Here is a 26,961-nt window from a genome sequence, read left to right as displayed (position 1 = left end):
TGCAGAAGCCAGATGACAAGCTCATTTTGGTTCAACTTCAGCAACTGTGCATTGCATTGCCATGTAATGTAATGTAATGCAATGCTATCTATCTAGCTCTCCCTCTATACTTCCTTTTGGATAAACAGACATATTAGGCAAGCATTTTGGAGCTTTCACCTAAATAACTACAGGTGGTGAGATAAGCTGCACAATATAATTGACCTTTCAGTATATTGTTGCACACACACCATCTATTTAGCAAATGCCCTTGTTATCAACAGCAGCCTTTTAAACTCACCTGAGCTAACAGGTATGTGAGCTGGTTACTCTGCTGCGCTTAAAATTTCTTTTTTGGTTTGCTACAATGCCTTTTCTGAAACGTTGTCTCCCTCTGCTGGAACACTGACTTCTTTCATTTAATGCCTGCAGACTATAAAAGAGAAACCAACCCAAAAAGTTTGGTTGATTAGTCTGTGGCATTCTTTTAAACTGTTGCTTATGGCGGTCTCTGTGAGCTTCTCAGTGACATTCAGCCATCCAGGTATCCCGCCTGCAGTAGACGGAATGTGGCAATGGAACGCTGGCTGCGCGTGTCATAATAGGCTCTGAGCCTTTATATACCTGCGCACAGCAGCAGCCACCTTCAGTCTGCTGCTGGACAGCCAGCAGCAGCAGCAGCAGGAGAGGTAATTAATCAGCAACCCTCCTGGTAAGGGTAGACAGCTGCTCGTTCCACCCCCCCCCCCCGCCTTAATTGGTTCTCCTCCCTTCCAACGGTGTTGAGGCGGGTGGGAACAGCCGGGGGTTGAGGGTACTGTGCTAAAAGAGGTGGAGTTATGCAGATCTAAAACGCGTGGATTGCAGCAGCAGCAAGCCGAAAAGTGCAGGCATGTGAGGGATCTAGAGGTTGACAGCATGTCTTCTTAACAGGAGTCCAGGTGGCCATCTCCACAAATGGACTTTTCAGAATCCTTGGGTGGCACCGTAGTCGGAAACCAATTCTGGTTATCGCTTCTCGGCCTTTTGGCTAAGATCAAGTGTAGTATCTGTTCTTATCAGTTTAATATCTGATACGTCCCCTATCTGGGGACCATATATTAAATGGATTTTTAGAACAGGGAGATGGAAAAAGAGCTTGCTCTGTCCACTCCACGCATTGACCTGGTATTGCAGTATCTCCAGGACCGGTGCACCCCTTCTTTAATGCAGTTTCTAAAATCAGAAAGAATTGAATTCAATGCTTTTTGTTCATTTTGCTTGTTTGTCGGATTTTGGGATGGACTCTTTGGCTTTGCTTTTCTTCTCCTCATTGGATTTTTCATGTTAAAAGTTGCAGAAGCCAGATGACAAGCTCATTTTGGTTCAACTTCAGCAACTGTGCATTGCATTGCCATGTAATGTAATGTAATGCAATGCTATCTATCTAGCTCTCCCTCTATACTTCCTTTTGGATAAACAGACATATTAGGCAAGCATTTTGGAGTTTTCACCTAAATAACTACAGGTGGTGAGATAAGCTGCACAATATAATTGACCTTTCAGTATATTGTTGCACACACACCATCTATTTAGCAAATGCCCTTGTTATCAACAGCAGCCTTTTAAACTCACCTGAGCTAACAGGTATGTGAGCTGGTTACTCTGCTGCGCTTAAAATTTCTTTTTTGGTTTGCTACAATGCCTTTTCTGAAACGTTGTCTCCCTCTGCTGGAACACTGACTTCTTTCATTTAATGCCTGCAGACTATAAAAGAGAAACCAACCCAAAAAGTTTGGTTGATTAGTCTGTGGCATTCTTTTAAACTGTTGCTTATGGCGGTCTCTGTGAGCTTCTCAGTGACATTCAGCCATCCAGGTATCCCGCCTGCAGTAGACGGAATGTGGCAATGGAACGCTGGCTGCGCGTGTCATAATAGGCTCTGAGCCTTTATATACCTGCGCACAGCAGCAGCCACCTTCAGTCTGCTGCTGGACAGCCAGCAGCAGCAGCAGCAGGAGAGGTAATTAATCAGCAACCCTCCTGCTAAGGGTAGACAGCTGCTCGTTCCACCCCCCCCCCGCCTTAATTGGTTCTCCTCCCTTCCAAGGGTGTTGAGGCGGGTGGGAACAGCCGGGGGTTGAGGGTACTGTGCTAAAAGAGGTGGAGTTATGCAGATCTAAAACGCGTGGATTGCAGCAGCAGCAAGCCGAAAAGTGCAGGCATGTGAGGGATCTAGAGGTTGACAGCATGTCTTCTTAACGGGAGTCCAGGTGGCCATCTCCACAAATGGACTTTTCAGAATCCTTGGGTGGCACCGTAGTCGGAAACCAATTCTGGTTATCGCTTCTCGGCCTTTTGGCTAAGATCAAGTGTAGTATCTGTTCTTATCAGTTTAATATCTGATACGTCCCCTATCTGGGGACCATATATTAAATGGATTTTTAGAACAGGGAGATGGAAAAAGAGCTTGCTCTGTCCACTCCACGCATTGACCTGGTATTGCAGTATCTCCAGGACCGGTGCACCCCTTCTTTAATGCAGTTTCTAAAATCAGAAAGAATTGAATTCAATGCTTTTTATTCATTTTGCTTGTTTGTCGGATTTTGGGATGGACTCTTTGGCTTTGCTTTTCTTCTCCTCATTGGATTTTTCATGTTAAAAGTTGCAGAAGCCAGATGACAAGCTCATTTTGGTTCAACTTCAGCAACTGTGCATTGCATTGCCATGTAATGTAATGTAATGCAATGCTATCTATCTAGCTCTCCCTCTATACTTCCTTTTGGATAAACAGACATATTAGGCAAGCATTTTGGAGCTTTCACCTAAATAACTACAGGTGGTGAGATAAGCTGCACAATATAATTGACCTTTCAGTATATTGTTGCACACACACCATCTATTTAGCAAATGCCCTTGTTATCAACAGCAGCCTTTTAAACTCACCTGAGCTAACAGGTATGTGAGCTGGTTACTCTGCTGCGCTTAAAATTTATTTTTTGGTTTGCTACAATGCCTTTTCTGAAACGTTGTCTCCCTCTGCTGGAACACTGACTTCTTTCATTTAATGCCTGCAGACTATAAAAGAGAAACCAACCCAAAAAGTTTGGTTGATTAGTCTGTGGCATTCTTTTAAACTGTTGCTTATGGCGGTCTCTGTGAGCTTCTCAGTGACATTCAGCCATCCAGGTATCCCGCCTGCAGTAGACGGAATGTGGCAATGGAACGCTGGCTGCGCGTGTCATAATAGGCTCTGAGCCTTTATATACCTGCGCACAGCAGCAGCCACCTTCAGTCTGCTGCTGGACAGCCAGCAGCAGCAGCAGCAGGAGAGGTAATTAATCAGCAACCCTCCTGCTAAGGGTAGACAGCTGCTCGTTCCACCCCCCCCCCGCCTTAATTGGTTCTCCTCCCTTCCAACGGTGTTGAGGCGGGTGGGAACAACCGGGGGTTGAGGGTACTGTGCTAAAAGAGGTGGAGTTATGCAGATCTAAAACGCGTGGATTGCAGCAGCAGCAAGCCGAAAAGTGCAGGCATGTGAGGGATCTAGAGGTTGACAGCATGTCTTCTTAACAGGAGTCCAGGTGGCCATCTCCACAAATGGACTTTTCAGAATCCTTGGGTGGCACCGTAGTCGGAAACCAATTCTGGTTATCGCTTCTCGGCCTTTTGGCTAAGATCAAGTGTAGTATCTGTTCTTATCAGTTTAATATCTGATACGTCCCCTATCTGGGGACCATATATTAAATGGATTTTTAGAACAGGGAGATGGAAAAAGAGCTTGCTCTGTCCACTCCACGCATTGACCTGGTATTGCAGTATCTCCAGGACCGGTGCACCCCTTCTTTAATGCAGTTTCTAAAATCAGAAAGAATTGAATTCAATGCTTTTTGTTCATTTTGCTTGTTTGTCGGATTTTGGGATGGACTCTTTGGCTTTGCTTTTCTTCTCCTCATTGGATTTTTCATGTTAAAAGTTGCAGAAGCCAGATGACAAGCTCATTTTGGTTCAACTTCAGCAACTGTGCATTGCATTGCCATGTAATGTAATGTAATGCAATGCTATCTATCTAGCTCTCCCTCTATACTTCCTTTTGGATAAACAGACATATTAGGCAAGCATTTTGGAGCTTTCACCTAAATAACTACAGGTGGTGAGATAAGCTGCACAATATAATTGACCTTTCAGTATATTGTTGCACACACACCATCTATTTAGCAAATGCCCTTGTTATCAACAGCAGCCTTTTAAACTCACCTGAGCTAACAGGTATGTGAGCTGGTTACTCTGCTGCGCTTAAAATTTCTTTTTTGGTTTGCTACAATGCCTTTTCTGAAACGTTGTCTCCCTCTGCTGGAACACTGACTTCTTTCATTTAATGCCTGCAGACTATAAAAGAGAAACCAACCCAAAAAGTTTGGTTGATTAGTCTGTGGCATTCTTTTAAACTGTTGCTTATGGCGGTCTCTGTGAGCTTCTCAGTGACATTCAGCCATCCAGGTATCCCGCCTGCAGTAGACGGAATGTGGCAATGGAACGCTGGCTGCGCGTGTCATAATAGGCTCTGAGCCTTTATATACCTGCGCACAGCAGCAGCCACCTTCAGTCTGCTGCTGGACAGCCAGCAGCAGCAGCAGCAGGAGAGGTAATTAATCAGCAACCCTCCTGCTAAGGGTAGACAGCTGCTCGTTCCACCCCCCCCCGCCTTAATTGGTTCTCCTCCCTTCCAACGGTGTTGAGGCGGGTGGGAACAGCCGGGGGTTGAGGGTACTGTGCTAAAAGAGGTGGAGTTATGCAGATCTAAAACGCGTGGATTGCAGCAGCAGCAAGCCGAAAAGTGCAGGCATGTGAGGGATCTAGAGGTTGACAGCATGTCTTCTTAACAGGAGTCCAGGTGGCCATCTCCACAAATGGACTTTTCAGAATCCTTGGGTGGCACCGTAGTCGGAAACCAATTCTGGTTATCGCTTCTCGGCCTTTTGGCTAAGATCAAGTGTAGTATCTGTTCTTATCAGTTTAATATCTGATACGTCCCCTATCTGGGGACCATATATTAAATGGATTTTTAGAACAGGGAGATGGAAAAAGAGCTTGCTCTGTCCACTCCACGCATTGACCTGGTATTGCAGTATCTCCAGGACCGGTGCACCCCTTCTTTAATGCAGTTTCTAAAATCAGAAAGAATTGAATTCAATGCTTTTTGTTCATTTTGCTTGTTTGTCGGATTTTGGGATGGACTCTTTGGCTTTGCTTTTCTTCTCCTCATTGGATTTTTCATGTTAAAAGTTGCAGAAGCCAGATGACAAGCTCATTTTGGTTCAACTTCAGCAACTGTGCATTGCATTGCCATGTAATGTAATGTAATGCAATGCTATCTATCTAGCTCTCCCTCTATACTTCCTTTTGGATAAACAGACATATTAGGCAAGCATTTTGGAGCTTTCACCTAAATAACTACAGGTGGTGAGATAAGCTGCACAATATAATTGACCTTTCAGTATATTGTTGCACACACACCATCTATTTAGCAAATGCCCTTGTTATCAACAGCAGCCTTTTAAACTCACCTGAGCTAACAGGTATGTGAGCTGGTTACTCTGCTGCGCTTAAAATTTATTTTTTGGTTTGCTGCAATGCCTTTTCTGAAACGTTGTCTCCCTCTGCTGGAACACTGACTTCTTTCATTTAATGCCTGCAGACTATAAAAGAGAAACCAACCCAAAAAGTTTGGTTGATTAGTCTGTGGCATTCTTTTAAACTGTTGCTTATGGCGGTCTCTGTGAGCTTCTCAGTGACATTCAGCCATCCAGGTATCCCGCCTGCAGTAGACGGAATGTGGCAATGGAACGCTGGCTGCGCGTGTCATAATAGGCTCTGAGCCTTTATATACCTGCGCACAGCAGCAGCCACCTTCAGTCTGCTGCTGGACAGCCAGCAGCAGCAGCAGCAGGAGAGGTAATTAATCAGCAACCCTCCTGCTAAGGGTAGACAGCTGCTCGTTCCACCCCCCCCCCGCCTTAATTGGTTCTCCTCCCTTCCAACGGTGTTGAGGCGGGTGGGAACAGCCGGGGGTTGAGGGTACTGTGCTAAAAGAGGTGGAGTTATGCAGATCTAAAACGCGTGGATTGCAGCAGCAGCAAGCCAAAAAGTGCAGGCATGTGAGGGATCTAGAGGTTGACAGCATGTCTTCTTAACGGGAGTCCAGGTGGCCATCTCCACAAATGGACTTTTCAGAATCCTTGGGTGGCACCGTAGTCGGAAACCAATTCTGGTTATCGCTTCTCGGCCTTTTGGCTAAGATCAAGTGTAGTATCTGTTCTTATCAGTTTAATATCTGATACGTCCCCTATCTGGGGACCATATATTAAATGGATTTTTAGAACAGGGAGATGGAAAAAGAGCTTGCTCTGTCCACTCCACGCATTGACCTGGTATTGCAGTATCTCCAGGACCGGTGCACCCCTTCTTTAATGCAGTTTCTAAAATCAGAAAGAATTGAATTCAATGCTTTTTGTTCATTTTGCTTGTTTGTCGGATTTTGGGATGGACTCTTTGGCTTTGCTTTTCTTCTCCTCATTGGATTTTTCATGTTAAAAGTTGCAGAAGCCAGATGACAAGCTCATTTTGGTTCAACTTCAGCAACTGTGCATTGCATTGCCATGTAATGTAATGTAATGCAATGCTATCTATCTAGCTCTCCCTCTATACTTCCTTTTGGATAAACAGACATATTAGGCAAGCATTTTGGAGCTTTCACCTAAATAACTACAGGTGGTGAGATAAGCTGCACAATATAATTGACCTTTCAGTATATTGTTGCACACACACCATCTATTTAGCAAATGCCCTTGTTATCAACAGCAGCCTTTTAAACTCACCTGAGCTAACAGGTATGTGAGCTGGTTACTCTGCTGCGCTTAAAATTTCTTTTTTGGTTTGCTACAATGCCTTTTCTGAAACGTTGTCTCCCTCTGCTGGAACACTGACTTCTTTCATTTAATGCCTGCAGACTATAAAAGAGAAACCAACCCAAAAAGTTTGGTTGATTAGTCTGTGGCATTCTTTTAAACTGTTGCTTATGGCGGTCTCTGTGAGCTTCTCAGTGACATTCAGCCATCCAGGTATCCCGCCTGCAGTAGACGGAATGTGGCAATGGAACGCTGGCTGCGCGTGTCATAATAGGCTCTGAGCCTTTATATACCTGCGCACAGCAGCAGCCACCTTCAGTCTGCTGCTGGACAGCCAGCAGCAGCAGCAGCAGGAGAGGTAATTAATCAGCAACCCTCCTGCTAAGGGTAGACAGCTGCTCGTTCCACCGCCCCCCCCGCCTTAATTGGTTCTCCTCCCTTCCAACGGTGTTGAGGCGGGTGGGAACAGCCGGGGGTTGAGGGTACTGTGCTAAAAGAGGTGGAGTTATGCAGATCTAAAACGCGTGGATTGCAGCAGCAGCAAGCCGAAAAGTGCAGGCATGTGAGGGATCTAGAGGTTGACAGCATGTCTTCTTAACGGGAGTCCAGGTGGCCATCTCCACAAATGGACTTTTCAGAATCCTTGGGTGGCACCGTAGTCGGAAACCAATTCTGGTTATCGCTTCTCGGCCTTTTGGCTAAGATCAAGTGTAGTATCTGTTCTTATCAGTTTAATATCTGATACGTCCCCTATCTGGGGACCATATATTAAATGGATTTTTAGAACAGGGAGATGGAAAAAGAGCTTGCTCTGTCCACTCCACGCATTGACCTGGTATTGCAGTATCTCCAGGACCGGTGCACCCCTTCTTTAATGCAGTTTCTAAAATCAGAAAGAATTGAATTCAATGCTTTTTGTTCATTTTGCTTGTTTGTCGGATTTTGGGATGGACTCTTTGGCTTTGCTTTTCTTCTCCTCATTGGATTTTTCATGTTAAAAGTTGCAGAAGCCAGATGACAAGCTCATTTTGGTTCAACTTCAGCAACTGTGCATTGCATTGCCATGTAATGTAATGTAATGCAATGCTATCTATCTAGCTCTCCCTCTATACTTCCTTTTGGATAAACAGACATATTAGGCAAGCATTTTGGAGCTTTCACCTAAATAACTACAGGTGGTGAGATAAGCTGCACAATATAATTGACCTTTCAGTATATTGTTGCACACACACCATCTATTTAGCAAATGCCCTTGTTATCAACAGCAGCCTTTTAAACTCACCTGAGCTAACAGGTATGTGAGCTGGTTACTCTGCTGCGCTTAAAATTTCTTTTTTGGTTTGCTACAATGCCTTTTCTGAAACGTTGTCTCCCTCTGCTGGAACACTGACTTCTTTCATTTAATGCCTGCAGACTATAAAAGAGAAACCAACCCAAAAAGTTTGGTTGATTAGTCTGTGGCATTCTTTTAAACTGTTGCTTATGGCGGTCTCTGTGAGCTTCTCAGTGACATTCAGCCATCCAGGTATCCCGCCTGCAGTAGACGGAATGTGGCAATGGAACGCTGGCTGCGCGTGTCATAATAGGCTCTGAGCCTTTATATACCTGCGCACAGCAGCAGCCACCTTCAGTCTGCTGCTGGACAGCCAGCAGCAGCAGCAGCAGGAGAGGTAATTAATCAGCAACCCTCCTGCTAAGGGTAGACAGCTGCTCGTTCCACCGCCCCCCCCGCCTTAATTGGTTCTCCTCCCTTCCAACGGTGTTGAGGCGGGTGGGAACAGCCGGGGGTTGAGGGTACTGTGCTAAAAGAGGTGGAGTTATGCAGATCTAAAACGCGTGGATTGCAGCAGCAGCAAGCCGAAAAGTGCAGGCATGTGAGGGATCTAGAGGTTGACAGCATGTCTTCTTAACGGGAGTCCAGGTGGCCATCTCCACAAATGGACTTTTCAGAATCCTTGGGTGGCACCGTAGTCGGAAACCAATTCTGGTTATCGCTTCTCGGCCTTTTGGCTAAGATCAAGTGTAGTATCTGTTCTTATCAGTTTAATATCTGATACGTCCCCTATCTGGGGACCATATATTAAATGGATTTTTAGAACAGGGAGATGGAAAAAGAGCTTGCTCTGTCCACTCCACGCATTGACCTGGTATTGCAGTATCTCCAGGACCGGTGCACCCCTTCTTTAATGCAGTTTCTAAAATCAGAAAGAATTGAATTCAATGCTTTTTGTTCATTTTGCTTGTTTGTCGGATTTTGGGATGGACTCTTTGGCTTTGCTTTTCTTCTCCTCATTGGATTTTTCATGTTAAAAGTTGCAGAAGCCAGATGACAAGCTCATTTTGGTTCAACTTCAGCAACTGTGCATTGCATTGCCATGTAATGTAATGTAATGCAATGCAATCTATCTAGCTCTCCCTCTATACTTCCTTTTGGATAAACAGACATATTAGGCAAGCATTTTGGAGCTTTCACCTAAATAACTACAGGTGGTGAGATAAGCTGCACAATATAATTGACCTTTCAGTATATTGTTGCACACACACCATCTATTTAGCAAATGCCCTTGTTATCAACAGCAGCCTTTTAAACTCACCTGAGCTAACAGGTATGTGAGCTGGTTACTCTGCTGCGCTTAAAATTTCTTTTTTGGTTTGCTACAATGCCTTTTCTGAAACGTTGTCTCCCTCTGCTGGAACACTGACTTCTTTCATTTAATGCCTGCAGACTATAAAAGAGAAACCAACCCAAAAAGTTTGGTTGATTAGTCTGTGGCATTCTTTTAAACTGTTGCTTATGGCGGTCTCTGTGAGCTTCTCAGTGACATTCAGCCATCCAGGTATCCCGCCTGCAGTAGACGGAATGTGGCAATGGAACGCTGGCTGCGCGTGTCATAATAGGCTCTGAGCCTTTATATACCTGCGCACAGCAGCAGCCACCTTCAGTCTGCTGCTGGACAGCCAGCAGCAGCAGCAGCAGGAGAGGTAATTAATCAGCAACCCTCCTGCTAAGGGTAGACAGCTGCTCGTTCCACCCCCCCCCCCGCCTTAATTGGTTCTCCTCCCTTCCAACGGTGTTGAGGCGGGTGGGAACAGCCGGGGGTTGAGGGTACTGTGCTAAAAGAGGTGGAGTTATGCAGATCTAAAACGCGTGGATTGCAGCAGCAGCAAGCCGAAAAGTGCAGGCATGTGAGGGATCTAGAGGTTGACAGCATGTCTTCTTAACGGGAGTCCAGGTGGCCATCTCCACAAATGGACTTTTCAGAATCCTTGGGTGGCACCGTAGTCGGAAACCAATTCTGGTTATCGCTTCTCGGCCTTTTGGCTAAGATCAAGTGTAGTATCTGTTCTTATCAGTTTAATATCTGATACGTCCCCTATCTGGGGACCATATATTAAATGGATTTTTAGAACAGGGAGATGGAAAAAGAGCTTGCTCTGTCCACTCCACGCATTGACCTGGTATTGCAGTATCTCCAGGACCGGTGCACCCCTTCTTTAATGCAGTTTCTAAAATCAGAAAGAATTGAATTCAATGCTTTTTGTTCATTTTGCTTGTTTGTCGGATTTTGGGATGGACTCTTTGGCTTTGCTTTTCTTCTCCTCATTGGATTTTTCATGTTAAAAGTTGCAGAAGCCAGATGACAAGCTCATTTTGGTTCAACTTCAGCAACTGTGCATTGCATTGCCATGTAATGTAATGTAATGCAATGCTATCTATCTAGCTCTCCCTCTATACTTCCTTTTGGATAAACAGACATATTAGGCAAGCATTTTGGAGCTTTCACCTAAATAACTACAGGTGGTGAGATAAGCTGCACAATATAATTGACCTTTCAGTATATTGTTGCACACACACCATCTATTTAGCAAATGCCCTTGTTATCAACAGCAGCCTTTTAAACTCACCTGAGCTAACAGGTATGTGAGCTGGTTACTCTGCTGCGCTTAAAATTTATTTTTTGGTTTGCTACAATGCCTTTTCTGAAACGTTGTCTCCCTCTGCTGGAACACTGACTTCTTTCATTTAATGCCTGCAGACTATAAAAGAGAAACCAACCCAAAAAGTTTGGTTGATTAGTCTGTGGCATTCTTTTAAACTGTTGCTTATGGCGGTCTCTGTGAGCTTCTCAGTGACATTCAGCCATCCAGGTATCCCGCCTGCAGTAGACGGAATGTGGCAATGGAACGCTGGCTGCGCGTGTCATAATAGGCTCTGAGCCTTTATATACCTGCGCACAGCAGCAGCCACCTTCAGTCTGCTGCTGGACAGCCAGCAGCAGCAGCAGCAGGAGAGGTAATTAATCAGCAACCCTCCTGCTAAGGGTAGACAGCTGCTCGTTCCACCCCCCCCCCGCCTTAATTGGTTCTCCTCCCTTCCAACGGTGTTGAGGCGGGTGGGAACAGCCGGGGGTTGAGGGTACTGTGCTAAAAGAGGTGGAGTTATGCAGATCTAAAACGCGTGGATTGCAGCAGCAGCAAGCCAAAAAGTGCAGGCATGTGAGGGATCTAGAGGTTGACAGCATGTCTTCTTAACGGGAGTCCAGGTGGCCATCTCCACAAATGGACTTTTCAGAATCCTTGGGTGGCACCGTAGTCGGAAACCAATTCTGGTTATCGCTTCTCGGCCCTTTGGCTAAGATCAAGTGTAGTATCTGTTCTTATCAGTTTAATATCTGATACGTCCCCTATCTGGGGACCATATATTAAATGGATTTTTAGAACAGGGAGATGGAAAAAGAGCTTGCTCTGTCCACTCCACGCATTGACCTGGTATTGCAGTATCTCCAGGACCGGTGCACCCCTTCTTTAATGCAGTTTCTAAAATCAGAAAGAATTGAATTCAATGCTTTTTGTTCATTTTGCTTGTTTGTCGGATTTTGGGATGGACTCTTTGGCTTTGCTTTTCTTCTCCTCATTGGATTTTTCATGTTAAAAGTTGCAGAAGCCAGATGACAAGCTCATTTTGGTTCAACTTCAGCAACTGTGCATTGCATTGCCATGTAATGTAATGTAATGCAATGCTATCTATCTAGCTCTCCCTCTATACTTCCTTTTGGATAAACAGACATATTAGGCAAGCATTTTGGAGCTTTCACCTAAATAACTACAGGTGGTGAGATAAGCTGCACAATATAATTGACCTTTCAGTATATTGTTGCACACACACCATCTATTTAGCAAATGCCCTTGTTATCAACAGCAGCCTTTTAAACTCACCTGAGCTAACAGGTATGTGAGCTGGTTACTCTGCTGCGCTTAAAATTTCTTTTTTGGTTTGCTACAATGCCTTTTCTGAAACGTTGTCTCCCTCTGCTGGAACACTGACTTCTTTCATTTAATGCCTGCAGACTATAAAAGAGAAACCAACCCAAAAAGTTTGCTTGATTAGTCTGTGGCATTCTTTTAAACTGTTGCTTATGGCGGTCTCTGTGAGCTTCTCAGTGACATTCAGCCATCCAGGTATCCCGCCTGCAGTAGACGGAATGTGGCAATGGAACGCTGGCTGCGCGTGTCATAATAGGCTCTGAGCCTTTATATACCTGCGCACAGCAGCAGCCACCTTCAGTCTGCTGCTGGACAGCCAGCAGCAGCAGCAGCAGGAGAGGTAATTAATCAGCAACCCTCCTGCTAAGGGTAGACAGCTGCTCGTTCCACCGCCCCCCCCCGCCTTAATTGGTTCTCCTCCCTTCCAACGGTGTTGAGGCGGGTGGGAACAGCCGGGGGTTGAGGGTACTGTGCTAAAAGAGGTGGAGTTATGCAGATCTAAAACGCGTGGATTGCAGCAGCAGCAAGCCGAAAAGTGCAGGCATGTGAGGGATCTAGAGGTTGACAGCATGTCTTCTTAACGGGAGTCCAGGTGGCCATCTCCACAAATGGACTTTTCAGAATCCTTGGGTGGCACCGTAGTCGGAAACCAATTCTGGTTATCGCTTCTCGGCCTTTTGGCTAAGATCAAGTGTAGTATCTGTTCTTATCAGTTTAATATCTGATACGTCCCCTATCTGGGGACCATATATTAAATGGATTTTTAGAACAGGGAGATGGAAAAAGAGCTTGCTCTGTCCACTCCACGCATTGACCTGGTATTGCAGTATCTCCAGGACCGGTGCACCCCTTCTTTAATGCAGTTTCTAAAATCAGAAAGAATTGAATTCAATGCTTTTTGTTCATTTTGCTTGTTTGTCGGATTTTGGGATGGACTCTTTGGCTTTGCTTTTCTTCTCCTCATTGGATTTTTCATGTTAAAAGTTGCAGAAGCCAGATGACAAGCTCATTTTGGTTCAACTTCAGCAACTGTGCATTGCATTGCCATGTAATGTAATGTAATGCAATGCTATCTATCTAGCTCTCCCTCTATACTTCCTTTTGGATAAACAGACATATTAGGCAAGCATTTTGGAGCTTTCACCTAAATAACTACAGGTGGTGAGATAAGCTGCACAATATAATTGACCTTTCAGTATATTGTTGCACACACACCATCTATTTAGCAAATGCCCTTGTTATCAACAGCAGCCTTTTAAACTCACCTGAGCTAACAGGTATGTGAGCTGGTTACTCTGCTGCGCTTAAAATTTCTTTTTTGGTTTGCTACAATGCCTTTTCTGAAACGTTGTCTCCCTCTGCTGGAACACTGACTTCTTTCATTTAATGCCTGCAGACTATAAAAGAGAAACCAACCCAAAAAGTTTGCTTGATTAGTCTGTGGCATTCTTTTAAACTGTTGCTTATGGCGGTCTCTGTGAGCTTCTCAGTGACATTCAGCCATCCAGGTATCCCGCCTGCAGTAGACGGAATGTGGCAATGGAACGCTGGCTGCGCGTGTCATAATAGGCTCTGAGCCTTTATATACCTGCGCACAGCAGCAGCCACCTTCAGTCTGCTGCTGGACAGCCAGCAGCAGCAGCAGCAGGAGAGGTAATTAATCAGCAACCCTCCTGCTAAGGGTAGACAGCTGCTCGTTCCACCGCCCCCCCCGCCTTAATTGGTTCTCCTCCCTTCCAACGGTGTTGAGGCGGGTGGGAACAGCCGGGGGTTGAGGGTACTGTGCTAAAAGAGGTGGAGTTATGCAGATCTAAAACGCGTGGATTGCAGCAGCAGCAAGCCGAAAAGTGCAGGCATGTGAGGGATCTAGAGGTTGACAGCATGTCTTCTTAACGGGAGTCCAGGTGGCCATCTCCACAAATGGACTTTTCAGAATCCTTGGGTGGCACCGTAGTCGGAAACCAATTCTGGTTATCGCTTCTCGGCCTTTTGGCTAAGATCAAGTGTAGTATCTGTTCTTATCAGTTTAATATCTGATACGTCCCCTATCTGGGGACCATATATTAAATGGATTTTTAGAACAGGGAGATGGAAAAAGAGCTTGCTCTGTCCACTCCACGCATTGACCTGGTATTGCAGTATCTCCAGGACCGGTGCACCCCTTCTTTAATGCAGTTTCTAAAATCAGAAAGAATTGAATTCAATGCTTTTTGTTCATTTTGCTTGTTTGTCGGATTTTGGGATGGACTCTTTGGCTTTGCTTTTCTTCTCCTCATTGGATTTTTCATGTTAAAAGTTGCAGAAGCCAGATGACAAGCTCATTTTGGTTCAACTTCAGCAACTGTGCATTGCATTGCCATGTAATGTAATGTAATGCAATGCAATCTATCTAGCTCTCCCTCTATACTTCCTTTTGGATAAACAGACATATTAGGCAAGCATTTTGGAGCTTTCACCTAAATAACTACAGGTGGTGAGATAAGCTGCACAATATAATTGACCTTTCAGTATATTGTTGCACACACACCATCTATTTAGCAAATGCCCTTGTTATCAACAGCAGCCTTTTAAACTCACCTGAGCTAACAGGTATGTGAGCTGGTTACTCTGCTGCGCTTAAAATTTCTTTTTTGGTTTGCTACAATGCCTTTTCTGAAACGTTGTCTCCCTCTGCTGGAACACTGACTTCTTTCATTTAATGCCTGCAGACTATAAAAGAGAAACCAACCCAAAAAGTTTGGTTGATTAGTCTGTGGCATTCTTTTAAACTGTTGCTTATGGCGGTCTCTGTGAGCTTCTCAGTGACATTCAGCCATCCAGGTATCCCGCCTGCAGTAGACGGAATGTGGCAATGGAACGCTGGCTGCGCGTGTCATAATAGGCTCTGAGCCTTTATATACCTGCGCACAGCAGCAGCCACCTTCAGTCTGCTGCTGGACAGCCAGCAGCAGCAGCAGCAGGAGAGGTAATTAATCAGCAACCCTCCTGCTAAGGGTAGACAGCTGCTCGTTCCACCCCCCCCCCGCCTTAATTGGTTCTCCTCCCTTCCAACGGTGTTGAGGCGGGTGGGAACAGCCGGGGGTTGAGGGTACTGTGCTAAAAGAGGTGGAGTTATGCAGATCTAAAACGCGTGGATTGCAGCAGCAGCAAGCCGAAAAGTGCAGGCATGTGAGGGATCTAGAGGTTGACAGCATGTCTTCTTAACAGGAGTCCAGGTGGCCATCTCCACAAATGGACTTTTCAGAATCCTTGGGTGGCACCGTAGTCGGAAACCAATTCTGGTTATCGCTTCTCGGCCTTTTGGCTAAGATCAAGTGTAGTATCTGTTCTTATCAGTTTAATATCTGATACGTCCCCTATCTGGGGACCATATATTAAATGGATTTTTAGAACAGGGAGATGGAAAAAGAGCTTGCTCTGTCCACTCCACGCATTGACCTGGTATTGCAGTATCTCCAGGACCGGTGCAGCCCTTCTTTAATGCAGTTTCTAAAATCAGAAAGAATTGAATTCAATGCTTTTTGTTCATTTTGCTTGTTTGTCGGATTTTGGGATGGACTCTTTGGCTTTGCTTTTCTTCTCCTCATTGGATTTTTCATGTTAAAAGTTGCAGAAGCCAGATGACAAGCTCATTTTGGTTCAACTTCAGCAACTGTGCATTGCATTGCCATGTAATGTAATGTAATGCAATGCTATCTATCTAGCTCTCCCTCTATACTTCCTTTTGGATAAACAGACATATTAGGCAAGCATTTTGGAGCTTTCACCTAAATAACTACAGGTGGTGAGATAAGCTGCACAATATAATTGACCTTTCAGTATATTGTTGCACACACACCATCTATTTAGCAAATGCCCTTGTTATCAACAGCAGCCTTTTAAACTCACCTGAGCTAACAGGTATGTGAGCTGGTTACTCTGCTGCGCTTAAAATTTCTTTTTTGGTTTGCTACAATGCCTTTTCTGAAACGTTGTCTCCCTCTGCTGGAACACTGACTTCTTTCATTTAATGCCTGCAGACTATAAAAGAGAAAACAACCCAAAAAGTTTGGTTGATTAGTCTGTGGCATTCTTTTAAACTGTTGCTTATGGCGGTCTCTGTGAGCTTCTCAGTGACATTCAGCCATCCAGGTATCCCGCCTGCAGTAGACGGAATGTGGCAATGGAACGCTGGCTGCGCGTGTCATAATAGGCTCTGAGCCTTTATATACCTGCGCACAGCAGCAGCCACCTTCAGTCTGCTGCTGGACAGCCAGCAGCAGCAGCAGCAGCAGGAGAGGTAATTAATCAGCAACCCTCCTGCTAAGGGTAGACAGCTGCTCGTTCCACCCCCCCCCCACCTTAATTGGTTCTCCTCCCTTCCAACGGTGTTGAGGCGGGTGGGAACAGCCGGGGGTTGAGGGTACTGTGCTAAAAGAGGTGGAGTTATGCAGATCTAAAACACGTGGATTGCAGCAGCAGCAAGCCGAAAAGTGCAGGCATGTGAGGGATCTAGAGGTTGACAGCATGTCTTCTTAACGGGAGTCCAGGTGGCCATCTCCACAAATGGACTTTTCAGAATCGTTGGGTGGCACCGTAGTCGGAAACCAATTCTGGTTATCGCTTCTCGGCCTTTTGGCTAAGATCAAGTGTAGTATCTGTTCTTATCAGTTTAATATCTGATACGTCCCCTATCTGGGGACCATATATTAAATGGATTTTTAGAACAGGGAGATGGAAAAAGAGCTTGCTCTGTCCACTCCACGCATTGACCTGGTATTGCAGTATCTCCAGGACCGGTGCACCCCTTCTTTAATGCAGTTTCTAAAATCAGAAAGAATTGAATTCAATGCTTTTTGTTCATTTTGCTTGTTTGTCGGATTTTGGGATGGACTCTTTGGCTTTGCTTTTCTTCTCCTCATTGGATTTTTCATGTTAAAAGTTGCAGAAGCCAGATGACAAGCTCATTTTGGTTCAACTTCAGCAACTGTGCATTGCATTGCCATGTAATGTAATGTAATGCAATGCTATCTATCTAGCTCTCCCTCTATACTTCCTTTTGGATAAACAGACATATTAGGCAAGCATTTTGGAGCTTTCACCTAAATAACTACAGGTGGTGAGATAAGCTGCACAATATAATTGACCTTTCAGTATATTGTTGCACACACACCATCTATTTAGCAAATGCCCTTGTTATCAACAGCAGCCTTTTAAACTCACCTGAGCTAACAGGTATGTGAGCTGGTTACTCTGCTGCGCTTAAAATTTCTTTTTTGGTTTGCTACAATGCCTTTTCTGAAACGTTGTCTCCCTCTGCTGGAACACTGACTTCTTTCATTTAATGCCTGCAGACTATAAAAGAGAAAACAACCCAAAAAGTTTGGTTGATTAGTCTGTGGCATTCTTTTAAACTGTTGCTTATGGCGGTCTCTGTGAGCTTCTCAGTGACATTCAGCCATCCAGGTATCCCGCCTGCAGTAGACGGAATGTGGCAATGGAACGCTGGCTGCGCGTGTCATAATAGGCTCTGAGCTTTATATACCTGCGCACAGCAGCAGCCACCTTCAGTCTGCTGCTGGACAGCCAGCAGCAGCAGCAGCAGCAGGAGAGGTAATTAATCAGCAACCCTCCTGCTAAGGGTAGACAGCTGCTCGTTCCACCCCCCCCCCACCTTAATTGGTTCTCCTCCCTTCCAACGGTGTTGAGGCGGGTGGGAACAGCCGGGGGTTGAGGGTACTGTGCTAAAAGAGGTGGAGTTATGCAGATCTAAAACGCGTGGATTGCAGCAGCAGCAAGCCGAAAAGTGCAGGCATGTGAGGGATCTAGAGGTTGACAGCATGTCTTCTTAACGGGAGTCCAGGTGGCCATCTCCACAAATGGACTTTTCAGAATCCTTGGGTGGCACCGTAATCGGAAACCAATTCTGGTTATCGCTTCTCGGCCTTTTGGCTAAGATCAAGTGTAGTATCTGTTCTTATCAGTTTAATATCTGATACGTCCCCTATCTGGGGACCATATATTAAATGGATTTTTAGAACAGGGAGATGGAAAAAGAGCTTGCTCTGTCCACTCCACGCATTGACCTGGTATTGCAGTATCTCCAGGACCGGTGCACCCCTTCTTTAATGCAGTTTCTAAAATCAGAAAGAATTGAATTCAATGCTTTTTGTTCATTTTGCTTGTTTGTCGGATTTTGGGATGGACTCTTTGGCTTTGCTTTTCTTCTCCTCATTGGATTTTTCATGTTAAAAGTTGCAGAAGCCAGATGACAAGCTCATTTTGGTTCAACTTCAGCAACTGTGCATTGCATTGCCATGTAATGTAATGTAATGCAATGCTATCTATCTAGCTCTCCCTCTATACTTCCTTTTGGATAAACAGACATATTAGGCAAGCATTTTGGAGCTTTCACCTAAATAACTACAGGTGGTGAGATAAGCTGCACAATATAATTGACCTTTCAGTATATTGTTGCACACACACCATCTATTTAGCAAATGCCCTTGTTATCAACAGCAGCCTTTTAAACTCACCTGAGCTAACAGGTATGTGAGCTGGTTACTCTGCTGCGCTTAAAATTTCTTTTTTGGTTTGCTACAATGCCTTTTCTGAAACGTTGTCTCCCTCTGCTGGAACACTGACTTCTTTCATTTAATGCCTGCAGACTATAAAAGAGAAACCAACCCAAAAAGTTTGGTTGATTAGTCTGTGGCATTCTTTTAAACTGTTGCTTATGGCGGTCTCTGTGAGCTTCTCAGTGATATTCAGCCATCCAGGTATCCCGCCTGCAGTAGACGGAATGTGGCAATGGAACGCTGGCTGCGCGTGTCATAATAGGCTCTGAGCCTTTATATACCTGCGCACAGCAGCAGCCACCTTCAGTCTGCTGCTGGACAGCCAGCAGCAGCAGCAGCAGCAGGAGAGGTAATTAATCAGCAACCCTCCTGCTAAGGGTAGACAGCTGCTCGTTCCACCCCCCCCCCACCTTAATTGGTTCTCCTCCCTTCCAACGGTGTTGAGGCGGGTGGGAACAGCCGGGGGTTGAGGGTACTGTGCTAAAAGAGGTGGAGTTATGCAGATCTAAAACGCGTGGATTGCAGCAGCAGCAAGCCGAAAAGTGCAGGCATGTGAGGGATCTAGAGGTTGACAGCATGTCTTCTTAACGGGAGTCCAGGTGGCCATCTCCACAAATGGACTTTTCAGAATCCTTGGGTGGCACCGTAATCGGAAACCAATTCTGGTTATCGCTTCTCGGCCTTTTGGCTAAGATCAAGTGTAGTATCTGTTCTTATCAGTTTAATATCTGATACGTCCCCTATCTGGGGACCATATATTAAATGGATTTTTAGAACAGGGAGATGGAAAAAGAGCTTGCTCTGTCCACTCCACGCATTGACCTGGTATTGCAGTATCTCCAGGACCGGTGCACCCCTTCTTTAATGCAGTTTCTAAAATCAGAAAGAATTGAATTCAATGCTTTTTGTTCATTTTGCTTGTTTGTCGGATTTTGGGATGGACTATTTGGCTTTGCTTTTCTTCTCCTCATTGGATTTTTCATGTTAAAAGTTGCAGAAGCCAGATGACAAGCTCATTTTGGTTCAACTTCAGCAACTGTGCATTGCATTGCCATGTAATGTAATGTAATGCAATGCTATCTATCTAGCTCTCCCTCTATACTTCCTTTTGGATAAACAGACATATTAGGCAAGCATTTTGGAGCTTTCACCTAAATAACTACAGGTGGTGAGATAAGCTGCACAATATAATTGACCTTTCAGTATATTGTTGCACACACACCATCTATTTAGCAAATGCCCTTGTTATCAACAGCAGCCTTTTAAACTCACCTGAGCTAACAGGTATGTGAGCTGGTTACTCTGCTGCGCTTAAAATTTCTTTTTTGGTTTGCTACAATGCCTTTTCTGAAACGTTGTCTCCCTCTGCTGGAACACTGACTTCTTTCATTTAATGCCTGCAGACTATAAAAGAGAAACCAACCCAAAAAGTTTGGTTGATTAGTCTGTGGCAATCTTTTAAACTGTTGCTTATGGCGGTCTCTGTGAGCTTCTCAGTGACATTCAGCCATCCAGGTATCCCGCCTGCAGTAGACGGAATGTGGCAATGGAACGCTGGCTGCGCGTGTCATAATAGGCTCTGAGCCTTTATATACCTGCGCACAGCAGCAGCCACCTTCAGTCTGCTGCTGGACAGCCAGCAGCAGCAGCAGCAGCAGGAGAGGTAATTAATCAGCAACCCTCCTGCTAAGGGTAGACAGCTGCTCGTTCCACCCCCCCCCCGCCTTAATTGGTTCTCCTCCCTTCCAACGGTGTTGAGGCGGGTGGGAACAGCCGGGGGTTGAGGGTACTGTGCTAAAAGAGGTGGAGTTATGCAGATCTAAAACGCGTGGATTGCAGCAGCAGCAAGCCGAAAAGTGCAGGCATGTGAGGGATCTAGAGGTTGACAGCATGTCTTCTTAACGGGAGTCCAGGTGGCCATCTCCACAAATGGACTTTTCAGAATCCTTGGGTGGCACCGTAGTCGGAAACCAATTCTGGTTATCGCTTCTCGGCCTTTTGGCTAAGATCAAGTGTAGTATCTGTTCTTATCAGTTTAATATCTGATACGTCCCCTATCTGGGGACCATATATTAAATGGATTTTTAGAACAGGGAGATGGAAAAAGAGCTTGCTCTGTCCACTCCACGCATTGACCTGGTATTGCAGTATCTCCAGGACCGGTGCACCCCTTCTTTAATGCAGTTTCTAAAATCAGAAAGAATTGAATTCAATGCTTTTTGTTCATTTTGCTTGTTTGTCGGATTTTGGGATGGACTCTTTGGCTTTGCTTTTCTTCTCCTCATTGGATTTTTCATGTTAAAAGTTGCAGAAGCCAGATGACAAGCTCATTTTGGTTCAACTTCAGCAACTGTGCATTGCATTGCCATGTAATGTAATGTAATGCAATGCTATCTATCTAGCTCTCCCTCTATACTTCCTTTTGGATAAACAGACATATTAGGCAAGCATTTTGGAGCTTTCACCTAAATAACTACAGGTGGTGAGATAAGCTGCACAATATAATTGACCTTTCAGTATATTGTTGCACACACACCATCTATTTAGCAAATGCCCTTGTTATCAACAGCAGCCTTTTAAACTCACCTGAGCTAACAGGTATGTGAGCTGGTTACTCTGCTGCGCTTAAAATTTCTTTTTTGGTTTGCTACAATGCCTTTTCTGAAACGTTGTCTCCCTCTGCTGGAACACTGACTTCTTTCATTTAATGCCTGCAGACTATAAAAGAGAAACCAACCCAAAAAGTTTGGTTGATTAGTCTGTGGCATTCTTTTAAACTGTTGCTTATGGCGGTCTCTGTGAGCTTCTCAGTGACATTCAGCCATCCAGGTATCCCGCCTGCAGTAGACGGAATGTGGCAATGGAACGCTGGCTGCGCGTGTCATAATAGGCTCTGAGCCTTTATATACCTGCGCACAGCAGCAGCCACCTTCAGTCTGCTGCTGGACAGCCAGCAGCAGCAGCAGGAGAGGTAATTAATCAGCAACCCTCCTGCTAAGGGTAGACAGCTGCTCGTTCCACCCCCCCCCCCGCCTTAATTGGTTCTCCTCCCTTCCAACGTTGTTGAGGCGGGTGGGAACAGCCGGGGGTTGAGGGTACTGTGCTAAAAGAGGTGGAGTTATGCAGATCTAAAACGCGTGGATTGCAGCAGCAGCAAGCCGAAAAGTGCAGGCATGTGAGGGATCTAGAGGTTGACAGCATGTCTTCTTAACGGGAGTCCAGGTGGCCATCTCCACAAATGGACTTTTCAGAATCCTTGGGTGGCACCGTAGTCGGAAACCAATTCTGGTTATCGCTTCTCGGCCTTTTGGCTAAGATCAAGTGTAGTATCTGTTCTTATCAGTTTAATATCTGATACGTCCCCTATCTGGGGACCATATATTAAATGGATTTTTAGAACAGGGAGATGGAAAAAGAGCTTGCTCTGTCCACTCCACGCATTGACCTGGTATTGCAGTATCTCCAGGACCGGTGCACCCCTTCTTTAATGCAGTTTCTAAAATCAGAAAGAATTGAATTCAATGCTTTTTGTTCATTTTGCTTGTTTGTCGGATTTTGGGATGGACTCTTTGGCTTTGCTTTTCTTCTCCTCATTGGATATTTCATGTTAAAAGTTGCAGAAGCCAGATGACAAGCTCATTTTGGTTCAACTTCAGCAACTGTGCACTGCATTGCCATGTAATGTAATGTAATGCAATGCTATCTATCTAGCTCTCCCTCTATACTTCCTTTTGGATAAACAGACATATTAGGCAAGCATTTTGGAGCTTTCACCTAAATAACTACAGGTGGTGAGATAAGCTGCACAATATAATTGACCTTTCAGTATATTGTTGCACACACACCATCTATTTAGCAAATGCCCTTGTTATCAACAGCAGCCTTTTAAACTCACCTGAGCTAACAGGTATGTGAGCTGGTTACTCTGCTGCGCTTAAAATTTCTTTTTTGGTTTGCTACAATGCCTTTTCTGAAACGTTGTCTCCCTCTGCTGGAACACTGACTTCTTTCATTTAATGCCTGCAGACTATAAAAGAGAAACCAACCCAAAAAGTTTGGTTGATTAGTCTGTGGCATTCTTTTAAACTGTTGCTTATGGCGGTCTCTGTGAGCTTCTCAGTGACATTCAGCCATCCAGGTATCCCGCCTGCAGTAGACGGAATGTGGCAATGGAACGCTGGCTGCGCGTGTCATAATAGGCTCTGAGCCTTTATATACCTGCGCACAGCAGCAGCCACCTTCAGTCTGCTGCTGGACAGCCAGCAGCAGCAGCAGCAGCAGGAGAGGTAATTAATCAGCAACCCTCCTGCTAAGGGTAGACAGCTGCTCGTTCCACCCCCCCCCCCCGCCTTAATTGGTTCTCCTCCCTTCCAACGGTGTTGAGGCGGGTGGGAACAGCCGGGGGTTGAGGGTACTGTGCTAAAAGAGGTGGAGTTATGCAGATCTAAAACGCGTGGATTGCAGCAGCAGCAAGCCGAAAAGTGCAGGCATGTGAGGGATCTAGAGGTTGACAGCATGTCTTCTTAACGGGAGTCCAGGTGGCCATCTCCACAAATGGACTTTTCAGAATCCTTGGGTGGCACCGTAGTCGGAAACCAATTCTGGTTATCGCTTCTCGGCCTTTTGGCTAAGATCAAGTGTAGTATCTGTTCTTATCAGTTTAATATCTGATACGTCCCCTATCTGGGGACCATATATTAAATGGATTTTTAGAACAGGGAGATGGAAAAAGAGCTTGCTCTGTCCACTCCACGCATTGACCTGGTATTGCAGTATCTCCAGGACCGGTGCAGCCCTTCTTTAATGCAGTTTCTAAAATCAGAAAGAATTGAATTCAATGCTTTTTGTTCATTTTGCTTGTTTGTCGGATTTTGGGATGGACTCTTTGGCTTTGCTTTTCTTCTCCTCATTGGATTTTTCATGTTAAAAGTTGCAGAAGCCAGATGACAAGCTCATTTTGGTTCAACTTCAGCAACTGTGCATTGCATTGCCATGTAATGTAATGTAATGCAATGCTATCTATCTAGCTCTCCCTCTATACTTCCTTTTGGATAAACAGACATATTAGGCAAGCATTTTGGAGCTTTCACCTAAATAACTACAGGTGGTGAGATAAGCTGCACAATATAATTGACCTTTCAGTATATTGTTGCACACACACCATCTATTTAGCAAATGCCCTTGTTATCAACAGCAGCCTTTTAAACTCACCTGAGCTAACAGGTATGTGAGCTGGTTACTCTGCTGCGCTTAAAATTTCTTTTTTGGTTTGCTACAATGCCTTTTCTGAAACGTTGTCTCCCTCTGCTGGAACACTGACTTCTTTCATTTAATGCCTGCAGACTATAAAAGAGAAACCAACCCAAAAAGTTTGGTTGATTAGTCTGTGGCATTCTTTTAAACTGTTGCTTATGGCGGTCTCTGTGAGCTTCTCAGTGACATTCAGCCATCCAGGTATCCCGCCTGCAGTAGACGGAATGTGGCAATGGAACGCTGGCTGCGCGTGTCATAATAGGCTCTGAGCCTTTATATACCTGCGCACAGCAGCAGCCACCTTCAGTCTGCTGCTGGACAGCCAGCAGCAGCAGCAGCAGGAGAGGTAATTAATCAGCAACCCTCCTGCTAAGGGTAGACAGCTGCTCGTTCCACCCCCCCCCCCCCCGCCTTAATTGGTTCTCCTCCCTTCCAACGGTGTTGAGGCGGGTGGGAACAGCCGGGGATTGAGGGTACTGTGCTAAAAGAGGTGGAGTTATGCAGATCTAAAACGCGTGGATTGCAGCAGCAGCAAGCCGAAAAGTGCAGGCATGTGAGGGATCTAGAGGTTGACAGCATGTCTTCTTAACGGGAGTCCAGGTGGCCATCTCCACAAATGGACTTTTCAGAATCCTTGGGTGGCACCGTAGTCGGAAACCAATTCTGGTTATCGCTTCTCGGCCTTTTGGCTAAGATCAAGTGTAGTAACTGTTCTTATCAGTTTAATATCTGATACGTCCCCTATCTGGGGACCATATATTAAATGGATTTTTAGAACAGGGAGATGGAAAAAGAGCTTGCTCTGTCCACTCCACGCATTGACCTGGTATTGCAGTATCTCCAGGACCGGTGCACCCCTTCTTTAATGCAGTTTCTAAAATCAGAAAGAATTGAATTCAATGCTTTTTGTTCATTTTGCTTGTTTGTCGGATTTTGGGATGGACTCTTTGGCTTTGCTTTTCTTCTCCTCATTGGATTTTTCATGTTAAAAGTTGCAGAAGCCAGATGACAAGCTCATTTTGGTTCAACTTCAGCAACTGTGCATTGCATTGCCATGTAATGTAATGTAATGCAATGCTATCTATCTAGCTCTCCCTCTATACTTCCTTTTGGATAAACAGACATAATTAGCAAGCATTTTGGAGCTTTCACCTAAATAACTACAGGTGGTGAGATAAGCTGCACAATATAATTGACCTTTCAGTATATTGTTGCACACACACCATCTATTTAGCAAATGCCCTTGTTATCAACAGCAGCCTTTTAAACTCACCTGAGCTAACAGGTATGTGAGCTGGTTACTCTGCTGCGCTTAAAATTTCTTTTTTGGTTTGCTACAATGCCTTTTCTGAAACGTTGTCTCCCTCTGCTGGAACACTGACTTCTTTCATTTAATGCCTGCAGACTATAAAAGAGAAACCAACCCAAAAAGTTTGGTTGATTAGTCTGTGGCATTCTTTTAAACTGTTGCTTATGGCGGTCTCTGTGAGCTTCCCAGTGACATTCAGCCATCCAGGTATCCCGCCTGCAGTAGACGGAATGTGGCAATGGAACGCTGGCTGCGCGTGTCATAATAGGCTCTGAGCCTTTATATACCTGCGCACAGCAGCAGCCACCTTCAGTCTGCTGCTGGACAGCCAGCAGCAGCAGCAGCAGGAGAGGTAATTAATCAGCAACCCTCCTGCTAAGGGTAGACAGCTGCTCGTTCCACCCCCCCCCCCGCCTTAATTGGTTCTCCTCCCTTCCAACGGTGTTGAGGCGGGTGGGAACAGCCGGGGGTTGAGGGTGCTGTGCTAAAAGAGGTGGAGTTATGCAGATCTAAAACGCGTGGATTGCAGCAGCAGCAAGCCGAAAAGTGCAGGCATGTGAGGGATCTAGAGGTTGACAGCATGTCTTCTTAACGGGAGTCCAGGTGGCCATCTCCACAAATGGACTTTTCAGAATCCTTGGGTGGCACCGTAGTCGGAAACCAATTCTGGTTATCGCTTCTCGGCCTTTTGGCTAAGATCAAGTGTAGTATCTGTTCTTATCAGTTTAATATCTGATACGTCCCCTATCTGGGGACCATATATTAAATGGATTTTTAGAACAGGGAGATGGAAAAAGAGCTTGCCCTGTCCACTCCACGCATTGACCTGGTATTGCAGTATCTCCAGGACCGGTGCACCCCTTCTTTAATGCAGTTTCTAAAATCAGAAAGAATTGAATTCAATGCTTTTTGTTCATTTTGCTTGTTTGTCGGATTTTGGGATGGACTCTTTGGCTTTGCTTTTCTTCTCCTCATTGGATTTTTCATGTTAAAAGTTGCAGAAGCCAGATGACAAGCTCATTTTGGTTCAACTTCAGCAACTGTGCATTGCATTGCCATGTAATGTAATGTAATGCAATGCTATCTATCTAGCTCTCCCTCTATACTTCCTTTTGGATAAACAGACATATTAGGCAAGCATTTTGGAGCTTTCACCTAAATAACTACAGGTGGTGAGATAAGCTGCACAATATAATTGACCTTTCAGTATATTGTTGCACACACACCATCTATTTAGCAAATGCCCTTGTTATCAACAGCAGCCTTTTAAACTCACCTGAGCTAACAGGTATGTGAGCTGGTTACTCTGCTGCGCTTAAAATTTCTTTTTTGGTTTGCTACAATGCCTTTTCTGAAACGTTGTCTCCCTCTGCTGGAACACTGACTTCTTTCATTTAATGCCTGCAGACTATAAAAGAGAAACCAACCCAAAAAGTTTGGTTGATTAGTCTGTGGCATTCTTTTAAACTGTTGCTTATGGCGGTCTCTGTGAGCTTCTCAGTGACATTCAGCCATCCAGGTATCCCGCCTGCAGTAGACGGAATGTGGCAATGGAACGCTGGCTGCGCGTGTCATAATAGGCTCTGAGCCTTTATATACCTGCGCACAGCAGCAGCCACCTTCAGTCTGCTGCTGGACAGCCAGCAGCAGCAGCAGCAGGAGAGGTAATTAATCAGCAACCCTCCTGCTAAGGGTAGACAGCTGCTCGTTC

General features: G+C 45.1%; 20 non-coding genes across 20 annotated transcripts; all 20 read left to right on the top strand.

Annotated features, from left to right (window-relative positions):
• Positions 1–989: 989 nt before the first annotated feature.
• LOC141189893 (U2 spliceosomal RNA) lies at positions 990–1,180 on the top strand. Its single transcript, XR_012263934.1, has one exon. It is a non-coding gene; the product is annotated as a U2 spliceosomal RNA (small nuclear RNA).
• A 1,120-nt stretch (positions 1,181–2,300) lies between these two features.
• Positions 2,301–2,491, top strand: LOC141189891 (U2 spliceosomal RNA). The gene has a single exon (XR_012263932.1). It is a non-coding gene; the product is annotated as a U2 spliceosomal RNA (small nuclear RNA).
• Positions 2,492–3,611: 1,120 nt separating this feature from the next.
• Positions 3,612–3,802, top strand: LOC141189890 (U2 spliceosomal RNA). The gene has a single exon (XR_012263931.1). It is a non-coding gene; the product is annotated as a U2 spliceosomal RNA (small nuclear RNA).
• Positions 3,803–4,921: 1,119 nt separating this feature from the next.
• Positions 4,922–5,112, top strand: LOC141189889 (U2 spliceosomal RNA). The gene has a single exon (XR_012263930.1). It is a non-coding gene; the product is annotated as a U2 spliceosomal RNA (small nuclear RNA).
• Positions 5,113–6,232: 1,120 nt separating this feature from the next.
• On the top strand, positions 6,233–6,423 carry LOC141189888 (U2 spliceosomal RNA). Its single transcript, XR_012263929.1, has one exon. It is a non-coding gene; the product is annotated as a U2 spliceosomal RNA (small nuclear RNA).
• A 1,121-nt stretch (positions 6,424–7,544) lies between these two features.
• LOC141189887 (U2 spliceosomal RNA) lies at positions 7,545–7,735 on the top strand. The gene has a single exon (XR_012263928.1). It is a non-coding gene; the product is annotated as a U2 spliceosomal RNA (small nuclear RNA).
• A 1,121-nt stretch (positions 7,736–8,856) lies between these two features.
• On the top strand, positions 8,857–9,047 carry LOC141189886 (U2 spliceosomal RNA). The gene has a single exon (XR_012263927.1). It is a non-coding gene; the product is annotated as a U2 spliceosomal RNA (small nuclear RNA).
• Positions 9,048–10,168: 1,121 nt separating this feature from the next.
• Positions 10,169–10,359, top strand: LOC141189885 (U2 spliceosomal RNA). Its single transcript, XR_012263926.1, has one exon. It is a non-coding gene; the product is annotated as a U2 spliceosomal RNA (small nuclear RNA).
• Positions 10,360–11,479: 1,120 nt separating this feature from the next.
• Positions 11,480–11,670, top strand: LOC141184509 (U2 spliceosomal RNA). The gene has a single exon (XR_012259257.1). It is a non-coding gene; the product is annotated as a U2 spliceosomal RNA (small nuclear RNA).
• Positions 11,671–12,792: 1,122 nt separating this feature from the next.
• On the top strand, positions 12,793–12,983 carry LOC141189884 (U2 spliceosomal RNA). Its single transcript, XR_012263925.1, has one exon. It is a non-coding gene; the product is annotated as a U2 spliceosomal RNA (small nuclear RNA).
• A 1,121-nt stretch (positions 12,984–14,104) lies between these two features.
• LOC141189883 (U2 spliceosomal RNA) lies at positions 14,105–14,295 on the top strand. Its single transcript, XR_012263924.1, has one exon. It is a non-coding gene; the product is annotated as a U2 spliceosomal RNA (small nuclear RNA).
• A 1,120-nt stretch (positions 14,296–15,415) lies between these two features.
• On the top strand, positions 15,416–15,606 carry LOC141184214 (U2 spliceosomal RNA). The gene has a single exon (XR_012258991.1). It is a non-coding gene; the product is annotated as a U2 spliceosomal RNA (small nuclear RNA).
• Positions 15,607–16,729: 1,123 nt separating this feature from the next.
• On the top strand, positions 16,730–16,920 carry LOC141189882 (U2 spliceosomal RNA). Its single transcript, XR_012263923.1, has one exon. It is a non-coding gene; the product is annotated as a U2 spliceosomal RNA (small nuclear RNA).
• Positions 16,921–18,042: 1,122 nt separating this feature from the next.
• On the top strand, positions 18,043–18,233 carry LOC141189880 (U2 spliceosomal RNA). The gene has a single exon (XR_012263921.1). It is a non-coding gene; the product is annotated as a U2 spliceosomal RNA (small nuclear RNA).
• A 1,123-nt stretch (positions 18,234–19,356) lies between these two features.
• Positions 19,357–19,547, top strand: LOC141189878 (U2 spliceosomal RNA). The gene has a single exon (XR_012263920.1). It is a non-coding gene; the product is annotated as a U2 spliceosomal RNA (small nuclear RNA).
• Positions 19,548–20,670: 1,123 nt separating this feature from the next.
• Positions 20,671–20,861, top strand: LOC141189877 (U2 spliceosomal RNA). The gene has a single exon (XR_012263919.1). It is a non-coding gene; the product is annotated as a U2 spliceosomal RNA (small nuclear RNA).
• A 1,118-nt stretch (positions 20,862–21,979) lies between these two features.
• LOC141189876 (U2 spliceosomal RNA) lies at positions 21,980–22,170 on the top strand. The gene has a single exon (XR_012263918.1). It is a non-coding gene; the product is annotated as a U2 spliceosomal RNA (small nuclear RNA).
• A 1,125-nt stretch (positions 22,171–23,295) lies between these two features.
• LOC141184213 (U2 spliceosomal RNA) lies at positions 23,296–23,486 on the top strand. Its single transcript, XR_012258990.1, has one exon. It is a non-coding gene; the product is annotated as a U2 spliceosomal RNA (small nuclear RNA).
• A 1,124-nt stretch (positions 23,487–24,610) lies between these two features.
• On the top strand, positions 24,611–24,801 carry LOC141184564 (U2 spliceosomal RNA). The gene has a single exon (XR_012259307.1). It is a non-coding gene; the product is annotated as a U2 spliceosomal RNA (small nuclear RNA).
• Positions 24,802–25,922: 1,121 nt separating this feature from the next.
• Positions 25,923–26,113, top strand: LOC141184739 (U2 spliceosomal RNA). Its single transcript, XR_012259465.1, has one exon. It is a non-coding gene; the product is annotated as a U2 spliceosomal RNA (small nuclear RNA).
• The last annotated feature ends 848 nt before the right edge of the window (positions 26,114–26,961 follow it).

The sequence above is a fragment of the Phyllobates terribilis genome, unplaced genomic scaffold (genome assembly GCF_046119375.1).
Source record: "Phyllobates terribilis strain yellow unplaced genomic scaffold, ASM4611937v1 Scaffold_40__1_contigs__length_11209783, whole genome shotgun sequence".
Lineage (NCBI taxonomy): Eukaryota > Metazoa > Chordata > Amphibia > Anura > Dendrobatidae > Phyllobates > Phyllobates terribilis.
This window is presented reverse-complemented; position numbering and strand designations above follow the sequence as displayed.